Genomic DNA, 17,580 nt, shown 5'->3' on the forward strand with positions numbered 1-17,580 from the left:
TCATCATGTCAAGTGAAATAAATCAGACTTAGAAAGACAAAAACCATTTATTTTCTCTCATACACGAAACTAGAACTTACCAAGAAAAAGTAGATGAATACAATAGCAGAACTGTTGGGAACAGCCAGATAGGATAGGGGAAAAGGAAAGTTAAGGGGAAAATATGATCAAAGTCTGTTGAATGCCCACATGAAATGGACATAAGGAAACTGACTTAAAACGTTGGAAAAGAGCAATAGTTGGGTGAATAGGAATATCACAACAAAACCCCTCACTTGTAAAATTAATATCAGCTACTAAAAAGAATTTATAAAGAAGACTCTGAAATTTGTATATAACAATTGTCATGTTTTTCCCCTTTCTTTTTTATTGTAAAGGTGATGTACAGAGTCTGGGTTACAGTTATAAGCAAGCAAATGAATACCTCCTTTTTAATGTTTTTATCCTATTTGAGCACTTGACCCGTGGTCTCAGGGTGATCTTTCTAAGCTGCTACTCTGATTCTCTGATGACAATTGACAACACTCTTATGAACAGCAGTCTTGTTGATGTGTTTCTTTCGATCACTCTCTTCTATTTATCCTTTGAAGGATAAATCAGTTAGGGCTCTCAATGTGTGTAGTAGACAATCTTACAGCAGTTCTTAAAGAAATTAGGACTTAATCAGTGTAGTGGCTTATATCTATAGTCTATGGCTACTTTGGAGGTTAAGATCCAGATTGGAAGGGTTGTGGTTTAATGTCAGCCTGGACAGAAAGTTAACAAGACCCTATCTTAGGAAAAAAAAAAGGTGGACATGGTGGTACAGTTCTGTGGTCTTGGACACCTGGGAGGCACAAGTAGAGAATCGAAGTCTAGGCCTGCTTAGGCAAAAAAATGTGAGACTGGGCTGGGAAGGTGGCTCAGTAGTAGAGCGCTTGCCTTGCATGCTCAAGGCCCTGGGTTCGATTCCTCAGCACCACATAAGCAAAAAGAAAAAAGCTGGAAATGGCGCTGTGGCTCAAGTGGTAGAGCGCTAGCCTTGAGCTGAAGAGCTGAGGGACAGCACCCAGGCCCAGTGTTCAGGCCCCACGACTGGACCCAAAAAAAAAAAATGTGAGACTTTCTCCACATATTTTGTTAGACAACAAATGTTTATGACAGCTCCTTTCTTATGTTGAGCATTTCTGTAGAAGCTAAACTTGGGGATTTAACAGTGAACAATATAGCTAGGTGTGCTACCTTCCTGGGAAAATGAATGAAGGAAAAGTGTATACAAACTATATATTAACTAGAATAATTATTTTGTTTTTCTCATTGTCTTAAAAAATGTTGAAAGTATTCATTAAAACTAGAAAGCTGGGTGCTGGTGGCTAATGCCTATAATCTGAACTACTTGAATAGAGATTGAAAGAATTGTGTTTTAGGCCAGCCCAGTAAAATGTTTGTAAAGCCCCATCTGGGCATGTGTCTGTTATCTTAGATACATGAAAAGCTGAGATCATGGGGAGTGGTCATGGTTAAAACGCTAGCCCTTGAAGAAAATGTTCCTAAGATCCTACCTCCATATAAAAAAGCTGGGTGGAGTATCAAGCATCTGTCATTCAGCTTTGGCAGACAGTGCAAATAGGAGGATCTGGTTTGCGGTCATGCCAGGCAAAAAGCAACGATCTATCTTAAAAAAATAAACAGAGCAACAAGGAATGGAAGTATGACTCAAGCAGAACAGCACCTGCTTAAGAAGCTCAAAGTCCGAATTCAAACCCCATGTCATGAAAGGTAAGCCAGGGATACTGATGCATACTTGTAATGACAGCACTTAAGAAACTGAGGCAGGAAGGTCATGAATTCAAGACAAATCTGGGTTCACTAGTGAGATCTTATCTCACCAACCAGAAAGCTATGTAAATGCCACAGTGGAATTAATTATTTTGAACAATTAATGTATGCAACAAAAATTCCATCTTAAAACTTGAATTCCCCAGTAGGATTATGTATAAGAATAGCAGAGAGAGAGAGAGAGAGAGAGAGAGAGAGAGAGAGAGAGAGAGAGAGAGAGAGAGAGAGAGAGAGAGAGAGAGAATTATAGTAACCTATTTTGCTTCCTCTTTCCCTTTTTAACTTATTTTTTGTCATATTTCAGTACTGAAATCTGTGAATCTGAGAGTACAGTAATTGTGGTAGATGGAGGCTATTTATAGTTGCTTTGGGGGCTATTTATAGTTGCTTTGGAGTCAGTCTCTAATTTTTATTTGAAAATGTTATTTACAGTCACCTATTTTCTCTAGCAGGTGTGAAATGGATCTGCACTATATGGAAAAGGGTCAAAATGTCACTTCTGAAGTTTGTGCTAAAATTCCTTGCTAGAGTCTTGAGGAGGAGGGAGATTTTGCTCGCATCTATTGCTTCTGTGCTTCCAAGGCTGGGAATTAGAAGAGAAAATCCTTCACGATTGTGGGCCGTGTCTTCGATCTTGGTACTCTACCTGCAGTCATGGTACAGAACAGCTCAGATTCTGTAAGTGGAACTAGCCTTTTGTGTGGTTGTAGGGAGCTTGTGACTTACACCAAACCTGGAGTTTCTATTAAATAATTTGTTTTAATGAAATAGTGTTTATATATTGAAAATCATTGATACTATTCAGTGACCATGTTAAGCCCAACTCTTCGTTCAAGAAAGAGGAAACTCAAAAGCAGCCTAGTCACCTCTTGTCTCTTCAACAAAGTAGACACTTCTTAGTTGTGGATATATAAGAAATAATCTATACATATTATTTTCTTTTATTAACATATTATTTTTTCTTTTTAATTTTTTATTTTTATTGTAAAGATGATGGACAGAAGGAGGGGGTTACAGTTACATAAGTCAGGTACATACAGGGACATATATTTCTTTTTAAACAGTGTCCATCTCTTCCCTTGTTTCCTCCTAGTTTTCATCCCTTCCAACTATTTTAAATGAGTTTCCCTGTTTGACTTAATTAGGAAAAAAGACAGCCTTTCCAAATAAGATACAGTACATTTTATCTGAAGCTTTGTGTTCTGTGGCTTCAGTAATCCATGATTAACCATGGTCTAAAAATAGTCAAGGGTAAAGTCCAGAAAATAAACTATCAGTTTAAATCGTGTAACATTTCTGAGTAGCACAATAAAGTCTCACACCAGTGCATTCTGCTTCACTCGGGGTATGAATCTACATGTCCACACTGTATATACTACTCACTTGTGAGTTATTTAGTCGCCTTCCTGGTTATCATATTGAAAGATGCAGATTTATAGTGCCTTATTTAATAATGACCCCAAACACACCCAAGTGCAAGAGCAATTGCTGGCAATTCAGATATGCCAAACAGATACTGTAAAGTCTCTTTATGGCAAAACACTTCCTTTAAGTAAAAGGGCGGAAGTTCTTGACAATAAAGAAATAAAAGAAAATATATGCTAAGGTTAAGATCTATAGCAAGTTATTGTTAATCACTTACTGTGCCTAATTTGTAATTAAACTTCATCATATTTATATGTATATATACACCAGTGCACATCAGGCTGGGTTCTGTCTTCAGTCTCAGATACCCATGGAGTCTCTGGACCATACTCCATATGGAGAAAGGGGCTATTGCCACTGAATAATTCTGTATTATGCATTATGAGGTCAGTACTTACAAAGGAGAGAATTAAATTAGTCATGGACTGAACAATGCATTCCCTAATTTATAATAAGAGTTCACAAGAGAATTTATAGGTACTTTCTTGGGAAATATTGATGAGAACTTTCATGAATATGTATTTTATGATTTTGCACACACCATCTGCCTTTTCCCCAGCCTTTGACTCTTGGAGTACCTGAAATGTATCTTCTCTAAATGAAGACTAGGTAACTGGTTCAGAGTCATTACAATCTGCACATACAAAGATGATGCAGTGAGTTTCTTGTTGGTGGGAATGTAAACTTGCTCCACCACTCTAGAAAGCAGTTTGGAGGTCCTCAAAAGACTAAATATGACCCAGCAATTACACTCCTAGGTATTTATCCAATAGAACATAAACCAGGCCACACTAAAGCTACCACCAGAACAACCATATTCACTGCAGCATTGTTTACCATAGCCAAGATATGGAATCAATCCAGATGCCCCTTGGGGGAATGGATCAAGAAAATTTGTTGTGTATACCTAGTGGAATTCTACTCATCCATCAGAAAGAATAATATTGTGTCTTTCATAAGGAAATGGAAATGGAAAAAATTATGTTGAGTGAAGTAAGCCAGACCCCCCAAAAATTATGTGTCATGGTTTCCTTCATTTGTGGTAGCTAGAATGTGCTTATAAGTCTATAAGTAAACACATTGGATGAGATATGATACATTGTAAAGGACTCTAGGAATTCACACAGTGAGACCAAAAGAGGACATTCTTAGGAAAGGAACACAAAGGCACAATGCCTGTGTGCATCTGATTATATAAAATAGTATTTATCAAAATGAACTCCAGGAAATAGAAAGAAGAGGTTTCTTCTTTGTTGCTGTTTTGTCTTTTTCCTTTTGTCCCATTTATTTATTTGTCTTTGAAAGGGCCAGGGGGCACAGAAATGGTGGGTAAAAGAGTGAACAAATGTAGCAGTGGCATTCACTAGACCCTAGAAAATGAACTATGCAACTTGAGGGTAGAGATGGGAGAGAGAAATTGAGAGAGAGTGAGGGAAGGGTGACTTTGTTTAAAAAGAAATGTACTCTTTATCTGACTTATGTAACTGTAACACCTATGTACATCACCTTTACAATAACAATAAAATGAATTTAATAATAACATTTTTTAAAAGAAGATGCACTAAGTCCTCCTCCCAGAGATTATCACCTGTGCCTGGATGTAAGATGGGCTTTCAAAGCAGATTGCATGTGAAAGGCATAGTCATCCATGTTGAAGATTTGATTCATTTCACTTAGGAGATGGCAGACACTTTGAGGATGTGGGTACAGGAGATAGAGAATCAGTTACATCTTTTAGAGGTATATGTGGAGGTGGTCAGAAGAATTGGCCATTTGCTACTCAACTTGTTTTGTGTTAAACTCTGTGCAAATATACACTTCAGTGTATATATATATATTTTGGGTCCGGTCATGGGGCCTGAACTCTGGGCCTGGGTGTTGTCCCTCAGCTCTTCAGCTCAAGGCTAGCACTCTACCGCTTGAGCCACAGTGCCACTTTCGGCTTTTTTCTTTTTGCTTATGTGGTGCTGAGGAATCAAACCCAGGGCCTCAGGCATGCAAGGCAAGCGCTCTACCACTGAGCCACCTTCCCAGCCCTCAGTGTCTGTTCTTACGCATGGTTTGGAGCATAGAAAAGCTGCAACAGGGACTAAGAGCTTAAATTACTTGTCCAAGGTAACCCAGCTAGTAGTAGTGAAGTCAAGTTTTAAACCAAATTTTATTGCTGTTTACATGGCATTTGTATGTACAAGGAAGTGTCGTTTTCTTCTTCCAACAAATAATCTTGATATGTATTTAGGAGGTCAAATTCCTCATTAGTGTTGAAGGCAGTTGAGGCGTAGAAGAATAATTAGCATGAGTCAATACCAATAGTTTCCATACAAACAAAACAATTGATTCATTCTTAACATTGTCTTCTAGGCTCATACTAAATGTATTTATTAATTCCAGAAATTGTTAATTGAATAAGAATAGTAAGTAAGAGATACAGCTCTAAAACTAGGCTAGCAAATTGAGATCCAGGCTCTGCCATTATCAGCTGAAGGCCTCTAAAAATGACTTACTCTCTCTTTATTTCATGTATAAGATGGAAAAGATAACAGCACTTACCTACAAGGGAGGTCTGTAAGATTATTATAAGGATTAAGGGATTTTTATCTGTGAAACACTTGGAACCACTTCAGCCACTGTGTTAGGTAGTATCTTTCAAATGATCCACCCATGATATCCTGCTCCCTCCCCTAGAATGGTGATTGTGATGAGATATCTGTGCCAGAATTCCCTGGGTGGGTCCAGTCTTACCACAGGAACTCTCTTTTAAAAGCAGAGAGCTGCCTTGAGTTTTTGGTAAAAGAGCAAGTTGGAGATTCCACACATGAGGGGAACTTGAAGCATGGTGGGTAGCTTTGAGGCTGGAGAGGGCCACTTGAGAAGAAATGCAAGGCAGCCTTCAGGGGCTAATAGGGAGCCTATCTGGCAGCCACCAAGGCACTAGAGACTATGTCCTACAGCTTCAAGGAACTAAATGTAGACAACAGCATGAATTAACTTAGAAGCTAGTTTTCCCCAGAATTTTCCTGTAAGTGCCCAGCTGGCTGGCTGCTTTACTTTGACCTTGTGAAACCCTGAAAAGAAAACCCAGTCAGGTATGGACTTTGTGTGTGTGTGTGTGTGTGTGTGTGTGTGTGTGTGTGTGTGTGTGTGTGTGTGTGTGTGTGTGTGTGTGTGTGTGTGTGTGTGTGTGTGTGTGTGTGTGTGTGCAGCTTGAGCTCAGAGCCTGGGTGCTGTGCCTGCTCAAGGCTAGTACTCTACTACTTGAGCCACAACTCCACCTCTGGGCTTTTTGTGGTTACTAATTAGAGAGAAAAGTCTCACAGACTTTCTTGTCCTTCAAACTACACTCTCAGCCTCCTGACCAGCTAGAATTACAAGGATGAGTCAGAAGTGCCTGGCTTCAGCCTGGATTTGTGCTGGAGAGGGATATGTTGGAGAGGGAGTCTCCCAGACTTCAGACTTTGAACCAAGTCCTCCTTACCTTAGCCTCCTGAAAAACTAGGATTACAGGCCTGAGCTCCAGCAACCAGCTAGACCTAGACTTCTGAGCTGCAGATCCATGAGATAATAAATGGGCATTTATTTAAGCCACTAGATGTATGATAAGTGATTTTGCAGCAATAATCTAAGCATAAAGACATGCTTAATAAATAATCACTATCATTTCATTTTTTTTAACATCTGAAGCAAATGATGCGCTGCGTGAGGAGGTCTGGGGTGACACTGTTGAACAAGGAATGGTGTCAGCCCTTAATGAGCTTATAGTCAAGAGCGTAAATCAGTTCTTTTATTTTCTGTGACATTCAAGATCTATGAAGAACAACTGTTGTTAGATCTTATAGGCACATTTCTTTGATGCTTCCTTGCTTTGGTTTACTTCTTTTATGATACATGTTTGTGATGTCTTTTATTTTTAGCCACACTCCAGACTGTCTTTAATCCACCAGCAGCCTTTGCCATCAACTGTGAGTTGAAAAGAGGATTTACTGATGGCCTTTCTCTTATGAATGGCCATTAGGCTGTCTGGGAAGTTCCTGGCACGTGCTCAAATATTGTAACTCATACAATGAGAATGAGTGTTCCTAACAGAGCATCTATACAATCCTTTATCTCCAGGATCCACCACCTGGTGTTCCCAACAGCCACAAACACAGAACAATTCCCAGTTTAATCAAACTGGAATACAAAAGGAACAGTGGGGTCTCAGCATGTGATCCCTTGAAGTTGTTCTAAGGGCAAGGGACCTTTTGTTACAGAGACAGCTCATTTTAGAGTTCACTGGCCTGTGACACTTCCCCAGCTGGCAGCCCAGCAGGAACCTTCTGATACATTTCTCCCCTTGAAAGCCATTTTGGGTGGGGAGAACAGTGAAACTGTCATTAGGGAACACTTGGTGAGAGGCTGGGGTGAGGGGTCATGGAGGGACGAGGGAAATGGTGGTTTTTAAGGAATGTGCTTTTGTGTGTGTGTTTTTTTTAAAATTTAAATCCATGCTGTCTTCACTTTTGAATCTTTGCTTTATGAAAAGAATATTAGTTGTTTGTCTATTTAGTTGAGGGGGGGTTGCAATGTCATTGTAATTTTTTTTATCTTTTTTATTGTAAAAATACAGTACAGAGGGGTTACAGTTACATGAGTAAGGTAATGAGTACATTTCCTATGGAGCATTGCTACCTCCTCCTTTGTTTTTCTCCTACCATCCCTTCCCTCCCAACCTCCCGAACTCCTCCTTCCCCACCCCCAAGTTGTAAACTTCGTTTTCAACATAGTATCTTGCACATCTCATTGTTACAATAGGTCAACCTGTAGCCTTATTTCAGCATTTGGTTATTGCCCTTCACCTCCCCAAATTAGAAAAATATATTTACAAGATGCAGGGCACCGACATCAAATACAGTGAAAACAAGTATTATACTATGGGGGAAGAACATACAAGAGAAACAAGCAATCCCACTTTTGGGCATTTATTCAAACAATCACAAATAAGGCTATACTAAAGCTACCAGCACAACTGTGTTTATTGCAGCATTACTTACCATAGCTAAGATATAGAACCAATACATAGGCCCCTCAGTAGATGAATGCTATATTTATACAATGGAATTCTATGCCTCCATCAGAAACAATGACATCGCCCCATTTGTTAGGAAATGGAAAAACTTGGAAAAAATGAAGTAAGCCAGGCCCAAAGAAACATAGGTCCCATGGTTTCCCTTATTTGCAATAACTAGTATAAGTCTAGGACAAGCAGAAAAGGTCAAAAGCTATGTACATATGACCATGTAAGATGATGTTAAGTGAAATGAACCCCAACATAGGGACACAAGTTATTTTTACTTTCTTGCTATTGTTTTTAACGTATTTGAATTTTTTTAAACACTCATTTGGAAGGCCCTTGCATTGTCTGGAGTTAATCAGGGGAAGCCATGCATTGCTCATACTCATTTTGAAGTACCTAACTCCTTTTCTGAACTAGAAACGAGTCCCTTCCTGCTGAGGCCCCCCCCCAAGAAGAAAGAGATGAAAAATTCCAAAAGTTATTACAATTTCTAAATATTTTTTCTTTTCATTTTCTGAAACAAGTTCTCACTAGATAACCCCAGCTAGCTTTGAACTGATCATCTTCCTGTCTCATCCTTTAGAATGCTGGGATTACAGGTGCCCCACCAAGTCTGCTCACACTAAAGCATATGGATACCCAGAATTGTGGAACTGAAAAGGATCTTGGAGCCAAACTGCCCATGTGGCAGGAGACCCTAAGACCATATCTCTCAGAAACCCACTTTTGAGTAGTGCGGGGCTTGTCCAGAGTTCAAACTTGGGGAAGAAAGAATTGTTTTTAAAGATTTTGAGCAATATATTTGGGTTCCCTAAGTCTTAGCTTCTTTATCTGATAATGGGAGTAAAAGCATGTCTGTGATGTCTCCTCCTCCGGCTTCTAATAGAAGCTACTGCAGGGCAGGAGGAGTATTAGTTTCCTATCTTTTTGTTTTGTGCATTCGTGTGTCTTTTAATAATTTAAAATATTTTAGCAACCCATATTAGTTGACATAAATTGCATCTTTCTTACATAAGGACATTAAACAGTACTTACACAACTGTTTTTGTCCTACACATTTTTCTGTCTCATATGTACACTTTCTTTTTTGGCAGTACCAAGGTTTGAACTCAGGGCCTGGTGCTGCTTTGATTTGTGCTCTACCACTTGAGCCATGCCTCCAGGTTTGGCTTTTTTGTTGGTTAATTGGAGGTATGTCTGTCTGGGCTGGCTTTGAACTGTGATTCTCAGAACTCAGCCTCTTGATTCGCTAGGGTTATAGACATGACATCAACACCTGGCCATACCTTATCAGTTTTTTTTTTTTAAAAAAACAAATAACTTTATTCCTTTCCTATATTTTTATGCTGCAAGGGTTTCTGTCCCCCTCAGATAGAGGGGGAGAGACGGATGTGGCGTTGGTAAAGTGTTGGGGAGATTAAAGCGAGCTTTTGGGTTTTGTGGGCTTCTGGCTTGCTGGAGTGGCAGGAGCCTCAGCTATGGGGAAACTGAGTCCTGAATCACGAGGCTGCTGCAGTTTCATTCATTTGCTATGAGCAGGGTCCCAAGACAGCCCTCTGAGACAACACTAGGCCTGACATGTCATGTCAGTGATTCCAAAATTAATACGTGATAAGAGAGCTTGGAATCCCAGCTTCTCATTTCCAGTCCCGGACTATTTCTGTCTTGTTGAGAAAGCTCACGGGGCTGGCTGTGAACGCATCAGAGGCTTTGCCATCTGGTCGTCTTTCAGCTCTGTGAATTTGGAAACCTAAGGGAAGAGACAGTTGCGGTGTCTCAGGCTGCCTGGGTTTTCCTGAAGTTGTGTATTGCGTTGTAACTAGGGCCTCGGAAAGTGAATGTCTGTCTGTGCGAGGGCTCTCAGTGCTGGATGGACTTCAGATCCCAGCGATCAGCTGCTTCCCACCAGACACCTGATACATCTGGCTGCACAACCAGTCTGTGGCTCTCCCCGTGCTCCTGTGCATGACTAACCAGGGCTTCTTGGGCTGGATTAGTGTCCAGCGATCACAGGGTAGCTTGGCTCCGTCCGCATCCAGGCGATACTATCTATCCCAGCCACGGGAGGGTGGCTTGCTGAATCAACTACCGGGCCCATGATCACCTGTGTGACTGGGCACCTGACAGGGCAGGAACGCAGTCTGGAAGGGCAATGCTAAGCTTTTAGACACTAGATCTGCCCGTATTTGGGTTAAAGCTTTTGCTACAGGATGAATTTAGGTTATGTCAACAAGAATTTTCTGATTCCAAGGACTGAGCTAAGTTAATAAGATAAATGGGATAAGTATCACCATGCTATCCTATGTGTGAAATTGGCTTATATCAAATATTGGCCTGAAATCTTTCCTTGACTATTTTCTCTTATCTTCTAGTTTATTTGTAGTTTGAAAGGTAAAACTAGTTGGTAAATAATTTTAGATGGATATGCTACTAGTTTAAGCCAGTGCAAGTCTGACAGGTTAGACATGATTTGTATGTGCATGCACACACACAATGTGTATGTGTGTGCATGTGTGCGTGTGTGTGTGAGTGTGTGTATGTGTGTTTGAGTTTGATGTGTGTAGAACTGCAGATTGAACTCAGGGATCTTGCTTATCTGACTTATGACTTCCATATATACCTGGGATTACAAGAGTGTTCCACTATGCCAGGCCTATTGATTAAAATGAGGGGGCCCTGGACTGTTCTTAGACCCGTGATGTTTCCTATCTCTGCTCCTGGTATTACAGTCATGAGCTACCATGCCCAGCTTTCTTTTTTTAAAAAATAAGTTTTTTCTTTTATTGTGAAAACACTGTACAGAGGGGTTACAGTTACATGAGCAAGGTAATGAATACATTTCTTATCAATTGTTGCCTCCTCCTTTGTTTTTCCCTTACCATCCCTTCTCTCCCACCTCCTCAACTACACTGCTCCTCCCAACCCCCCTAAATTCTAAAGTTCATTTTTCAACATAGCATCTTAAACATCTTATTGTTGCAATGGGTCAACTTGTATCCCTACTTAAACAATTTGTTTTTTCCGTTCCCCTCCCCAAATTATACCAACATCAAATACAGTGAAAACAGGGGTTATACTATGGAGGAGGGACATATAAAGCAACAAAAAAATCACATGGTACCTTATAAATATGTTAGAAACAATAACAAGAAGAAGAAAACCACTTGTGTGCCCATGTTGGGGTTCATTTTGCTTAACATCATCTTATCTGAGCTTTTCTGCTTATCCCAGACATATACTAGTTACTGCAAATAAGGGAAACCAAGAGACCTATGTTTCTTTGGGCCTGGCTTACTTCACTTAATAGAATTTTTTCCAAGTCTTTCCATTTCCTAACAAATGGGGCAATGTCATTCTTTCTGATAGAGGCATAGAATTCCATTGTGTGTGTGTGTGTGTGTGTGTGTGTGTGTGTGTGTGTGTGTGTGTGTGTGTGTGTGTGTATCACATTTTCTTGATCCATTCATCTACTGAGCAGCCTCTGGGTTGGTTCTATATCTTAGCTATGGTAAATAATGCTGCAATAAACATAGTTGTGCTGATAGCTTTAGTACCGTCTTGTTTGTGATCATTTGGGTAAACACCCAAAAGTGGGATTGCTGGGTCATAGGGGAGCTCTTTGTGGAGTCTTTTTTTTTTTTTTTTTTGTTGGTTGTGGGGCTTGAACTCTGGGCCTGGGCGCCATCCCTCAGCTCTTCAGCTCAAGGCAAGCGCTCTACCACTTGAGCTACAGCGCCACTTCCGGTTTTCTGGTGGTTTATTGGAGATAGGAGTCTCACGGTCTCTCCTGCCCGGGCTGGCTTTGAACCGCGATCCTCAGATCTCAGCCTCCTGAGTAGCTAGGATTACAGGCGTGAGCCACCAGAGCCCGGCTTTTGTGGAGTCTTTTTGAGGAACCTCCATACTACTTTCCAAAGTGGTTGAACAAGTTTACACTCCTACCAACAATGGATTAGGGTTTCCTTCTGGCCACATCCCTCCAGCATCTGTTGTTATTAGAGTTCTTGATTATAGCCATTCTAATTGTGGTGAGGTGGAATCTCAATGTTTTGATTTGCATTTCTTTTATGGCTAGGGAGGTTGAGCATGTCTTCATGTGTCTATTGGCCATTCTGATTTCCTCTTCAGAGAGGTCTCTCTTTAAGTCTTTAGCCCACTTATTAATTAGACAGTTGTTTCTTTGAGGATTTGTTGTTGAGCAATTTAATTTTTTGAGTTCCAAGTATATTTTAGACATGAGACCCTTGTTTGTTGTATGGCCAGTGAAGATCTCCCAATCCGTGATGCCCAGCCTTCTTAATGACATCTTTCAGGCTGAGAAGATCTCTAATGCCACAGGGAAGGCAGAGAATATAGAATGGTAGTAGGTAAGTTTCTAAAGCATCTTAGCCACAGTTGCTTATTTTTTATTCTTCTGTTGCTAAAAAGATTACTAAATTTAAATCCTATTATTCAGAAAAATTTGTTTTTTACAATGTACTTACTAGTCCAGTTCTTATGTTCCCAGTTCTGTGCTAATTGTAGTATGACTACAATCATGAACAAAGTGGTGGTGACCTCATAGAACTTAGGGTCTACAGCAATGCTAGCTAATGGAAATGGAATGTAGGGCTGGGCATGGTACCACCAAACTGAGATAGTAAAATGGAGAGAGTGAGCTTGAACTTCACAACAGAACCTTATCCAAAACAAAACAAAACAAAATAAATAGAATGTGTCCAAGTTGTAAGTTAAAGTTTTCTAGTAGTTACTTAAAAAAATGACTAAAGATAAGCAGGCAAAAATCTTAATATATTTAACTCCATTTAGCAAGAATATTATGTCACCATGTTATCCACACAAAAATCTTTGAGATATTTTCTTTTTTTAACTTTACGATCTTCAAAATTTTGTTATTCATGTTATACTTACAACACATCTGAGTTTGAATCAGTCACATGAAATTCTCAAGTCTAAATGCCTAAACACACTGTGCTTTGAAGACTTACCAACAGTAACACATAATCACATATTAAGTATGTAGAATTTAATAATAAGTGAGAATGGAAACTTAGTTAATTTGAAATTGGGAATGCTAATGGTAGATCTCAAAGGCTGGGCGGGAGTAAGCCAGCTTTGAAAAAGGTGAGAATCTTCCATGCAGGGGAAGAGTGATGGAAAGTCATCAAGGAGAGAGGGGTAGAGAGGGGGAGGAGAAGGGCAAATGAGACCAGAATTCTGAACTTTGGATCAGTGAAAGAATGATGATATGGTACTAAGAACTGAAAGAAAAATCATCTAGAAAAGGAAAGATAACTTTGAACTTAAGATGCTGCTGTCAGGAACAAAAAAATATAGAAAGACATAGATTGGAAAATCAGTGTGAAGAAGGATGGGAGATTCAGTCTTCAGGTTGATAGAGTCAGCAAGTGACATCTTTCATTGACATGCTAATAACCAATCTTTTCAAGGGCTTATTGGGAAACTGGAGACCACAATGAAGGTGGGATGGTTGGTCAAATAGATGGGGAAGAGAAGAGATACAGGGGGAACGTAACTGGCCTCGGTATGGCCTAGAGAAGACCACAGGACTTCAATTCTGTGGTGACGTCTCATGGCCAATAGGAAAAAGGAATAGAAGGGTTAAGGGAGGAGAATCCAGAGAGAGGTAGAATAGTGTGTGTGTGTGTGTGTGTGTGTGTGTGTGTGTGTGTGTGTGTGTGTGTAGTAGGAGGGGGGCAATAAACACATGGACTCCAAGTCAGCAGGTCAGACATTATGGGTGTCTTTCTTTAGTTGGCTGCCAGCAGTATAGTGAGAAATGAGTAAGCCAGAATTGATTAAAGGTAAAGAGTTCTGCAGATAGGCTAGCAGCTGTATCATGACATTTCTATCAACAACAGACCACATAAATGATGCAATGGGAAATATAGCTTGGATGTGTCCTGGGCTACACAATTTAGGCATGATAGAGCTCACTCTATCATGTTCACACAATAATGAAATTGACCAAGGGCACAGTTCTCAGAATATATCTATAGTGAAGCAATTTATGATAGTCCCTATCCATGCTTGTGGTTTCAGAGGAAATAGCTCAAAGCCTGAAAAGGCCTTGGAAAATGGTCCCGTCTCTCAAGGGGTCATACCATGTATCTGAGCCCAAGACAAAGCTCACTTTGGGCACTGATGGGAGCCTTTTACATCTGATACATTTTGTGTCCTTACTACGTGGAAAGTGGCACAGGGGGAAAAAGAAGACAGCCCACTAGCTAATGTAGACATTCTCATTCTCTGTCTCTCTTTCTGTCTCTCTCTCTGTCTCTCTCTGTCTCTCCGTCTCTGTCTCTGTCTCTGTCTCTGTCTCTGTCTCTGTCTCTGTCTCTGTCTCTGTCTCTCTCTCTCTCTCTCTCTCTCTCACACACACACACACACACACACACACACACACACACACTCTGCTTCCTGGCTACCATGAGATAAGCTACTCTGCTCTACCACCATTTCTCTGTTATGATAAACCAAAACCTTGATTGTGAGCCAGAGTAAGTTTTTCCTCTTTTAAATAGTTATTCTCAGGTATTTGGTCACCATGGGAAAAAAGTAATTAACATCACACACACACACACACACACACACACACACACACACACACACACGTATGTGTGTGTTCTTTATCCATTCATCTATGGATGGGCATCTAGACAAATTCCATACCTTAATTCCTGTGAATACTAACACACTAAAGAAGGGTTGTTTTGTTTTGCCGATTACATTCCTTTTAGTGATCCCAAACTTCAAGGCTTGAATTCCATCCTAATGTGATCAAGACTTTCTGGGTGCTTGCTGAGATGGATGCAGGAAGGGATTTCCAGCTCCTGGACACTGTGTGTGCCACACGCTCACCTGGGCAGAAACACCAATGTGTTCTCCTGGCAGCTGGAAGAGAGTATAGCCATTGTCTGGATCAGGTGGGAAACCAGCCTGTTTGCAGACCCAAATGAGTTGCAGCAGATGCTGATAGCTAATAAAACAAAGCAAGACCAAAGGTCTTTTAATATTAGGCTAAAATAATGTAATCATGCTCTGTTTGGAGTGAGTCTGATTTTCAAGGACAGATAGTTTGCTTAGCTACATTGTGGACATGTTTCTGTCTGCTTTCTGGGTCTTATCTCTGATAGGCCCGTCCCCCTGCAGTCATCAGGAGTTAAGGCTGCCAGGTGCTTAGATAACAAGGGATAGAAATATAGATGATAGAGTAATCATAAGCCATGGCTAGAAGAGTCACCTTTAATTTAGATTTCTCAAAATAACTGTCTACATTTATTGATTATGTCTACTAAGCAGTGATTTAGAGCTATGTTAAATCTTTATGGAACAAGGTAGCCTTAAAAACAACAACAACAACAACTAGTAAGCTCAGAACACTATGATTAAACCTTTTGGTATCAGCAAGCCTTTTGCAGGAGTATTTCCGACCCTGTTTGGATGATGTGTGAAGGAGGAAGAGGAGAAAGGCAGCAGAGGAATTGGGAAGATAGAATCTTATTCCCAATTTTGGAGGTCCTAGCAAGGTGAGATTTTCTTCTGAATAATAAGGTGCTTGAGGACAAGTTTTATACAGGGGTGTGTTTACGAGGTCCTGATTTGTATTTTTATAAGCTTCTGTTGGCTGCAATGGGTATGGCCATTTTGTGTTCAGAGAGAAAATGAATTTCCCTTTCTCATTCTGGCCACGGGACTGGTGAGGGCTTGAATCCCAAGTGACCATACCACAAACAGAATTGATTCATGGTGACATGAAAGGAGCCGCTGCCCTGGAGGAAGGGAATTTCCATTGGCCATATGTCTTGCTCACTTGTTAATACAGCCAGAATCAAAAGGAAATATATGATACAAAGGGCTTCTTTGTAGTTTTATTTAAAATGAAACTACACTTAGAAAAAAGGTTTGAAAAAGGAAATAGTTTCATGTTCCCATGAGGTTAGGAACAGCTCACCTGAACAGAAAGTTACCTGGACAAGATTTCTGGCAATTTTCCTGATCCTGTTTCTTGGAGACAACTTCTTATTTGAATGCAGCTAAGAGGAGCCAAAGCCCACTATTTGGTATGGGTAGGTGTCTTGCTCCTTTGGGCCACTAGCTTTAGTTGACTGAATCAGTATCTGCTCTCTTCTTAGTGTTTCTGCAAGACAGGTGCTCTGGGCCTCATGCCTGGGGAGAAAGATACACGGTTCATCTTTTGTCAGCAGATTTTCCTGCCAAGTCTCCTTTATTAACCAGAGGAAATTTCAGGCTGCAGATTGCATGCAATCCTTCTTATCTTCCTTGTGCAGAATCCTTTAATGATTAAGCAGTCTCTACTTCAGCCTGGGCTGAAGGAAGCCAGAGTTCACTTAGGTAACCTCTGACCCTCAGCACACCTCCTTCCTATTTGCTCTCAACCGCATCTCTAGAGCTGAACTAGACTGCTTTGCTGATTTCAGTCTTCCCCTTTACTTCTGAGCTTTCCAGAGAAGCAGTGTCTGTCTAGTTGTGGGCTCAGAGTCACCTGTCCAGGCTGGGTGGCTTTACCTTGGAACTTACCAGAACCCCAGGCAGCTGGTAGTTTCTGGATTGTGCCCTAGCACCTGGCTGGTTTCATTGGACCGTTGCCTCAGATACTTACGCCCTAGCTCTGCTTGGCTCAGCTGGAATTCTCATCTTTACCCACAAATCTCTGGGGGTCTAGTCTGTCCTTCTTTGTTGAACCTCCTCTGTTTTCACAGGGTTTTATTTCCTGAGCTTCCAGACAGGTCAACGAGTCTTTTCCTTTCTTTTTTGACACCTTAAGTCCTGGGACTTGATACATGCAGAACAAAGTGGATCTCAAGCCATATTCAGAGCCATTATGCCATAAACTTTACAACTTTAACAGATTTTGAAAGTTCAGCTCAGTTATTTTAAAGTTTATCTCTGTGAGCCTGGATGAATGAGATTGCCTTCTCTCTTGTCTCCTTTCATCTCCTTTCCCCTCCTCTAGCTTCCTCTTTTTCTTTTCACCTTCCTTTCTCTCTTTTCTTTTCCTGTAATAGGAACTGAGCTCAGGGTCTCATGTCTGTGCTCTACCACTTAAGCCAAATCCTTGCCTTTTTTCCTTTAATTTTCTTTTAAAACCAGGTCTTATGCATTTATCTGGAGCTGGCCTTGGGCTACCATCAATCACCCTGTCTCTGTCTCCTGATAGGATGGGATTACATTTGCTACCATGCCCAATCCCTAATTAGATTGCTTTTAAACTGTTCCAACAAATTATTTTAGTATACAAA

The 17,580-nt window shown here is 40.5% G+C and overlaps 1 long non-coding RNA gene across 1 annotated transcript in view; it reads left to right on the forward strand.

Annotated features, from left to right (window-relative positions):
* Nucleotides 1-1,577: 1,577 nt before the first annotated feature.
* LOC138835589 (uncharacterized) overlaps nt 1,578-17,580 on the forward strand; it is a 30,483-nt gene continuing 14,480 nt past the window's right edge. The window contains exons 1-2 of the long non-coding RNA XR_011374663.1: nt 1,578-1,758; nt 2,268-2,496. This is a non-coding gene — a long non-coding RNA (uncharacterized lncRNA). The remainder of the gene's footprint in view (nt 1,759-2,267; nt 2,497-17,580) is intronic.

The sequence above is a fragment of the Dipodomys merriami genome, unplaced genomic scaffold, assembly GCF_024711535.1.
Source record: "Dipodomys merriami isolate MVZ:Mamm:240054 unplaced genomic scaffold, mDipMer1.0.p SCAF_24, whole genome shotgun sequence".
In the NCBI taxonomy this organism is placed as follows: Eukaryota; Metazoa; Chordata; class Mammalia; order Rodentia; family Heteromyidae; genus Dipodomys; species Dipodomys merriami.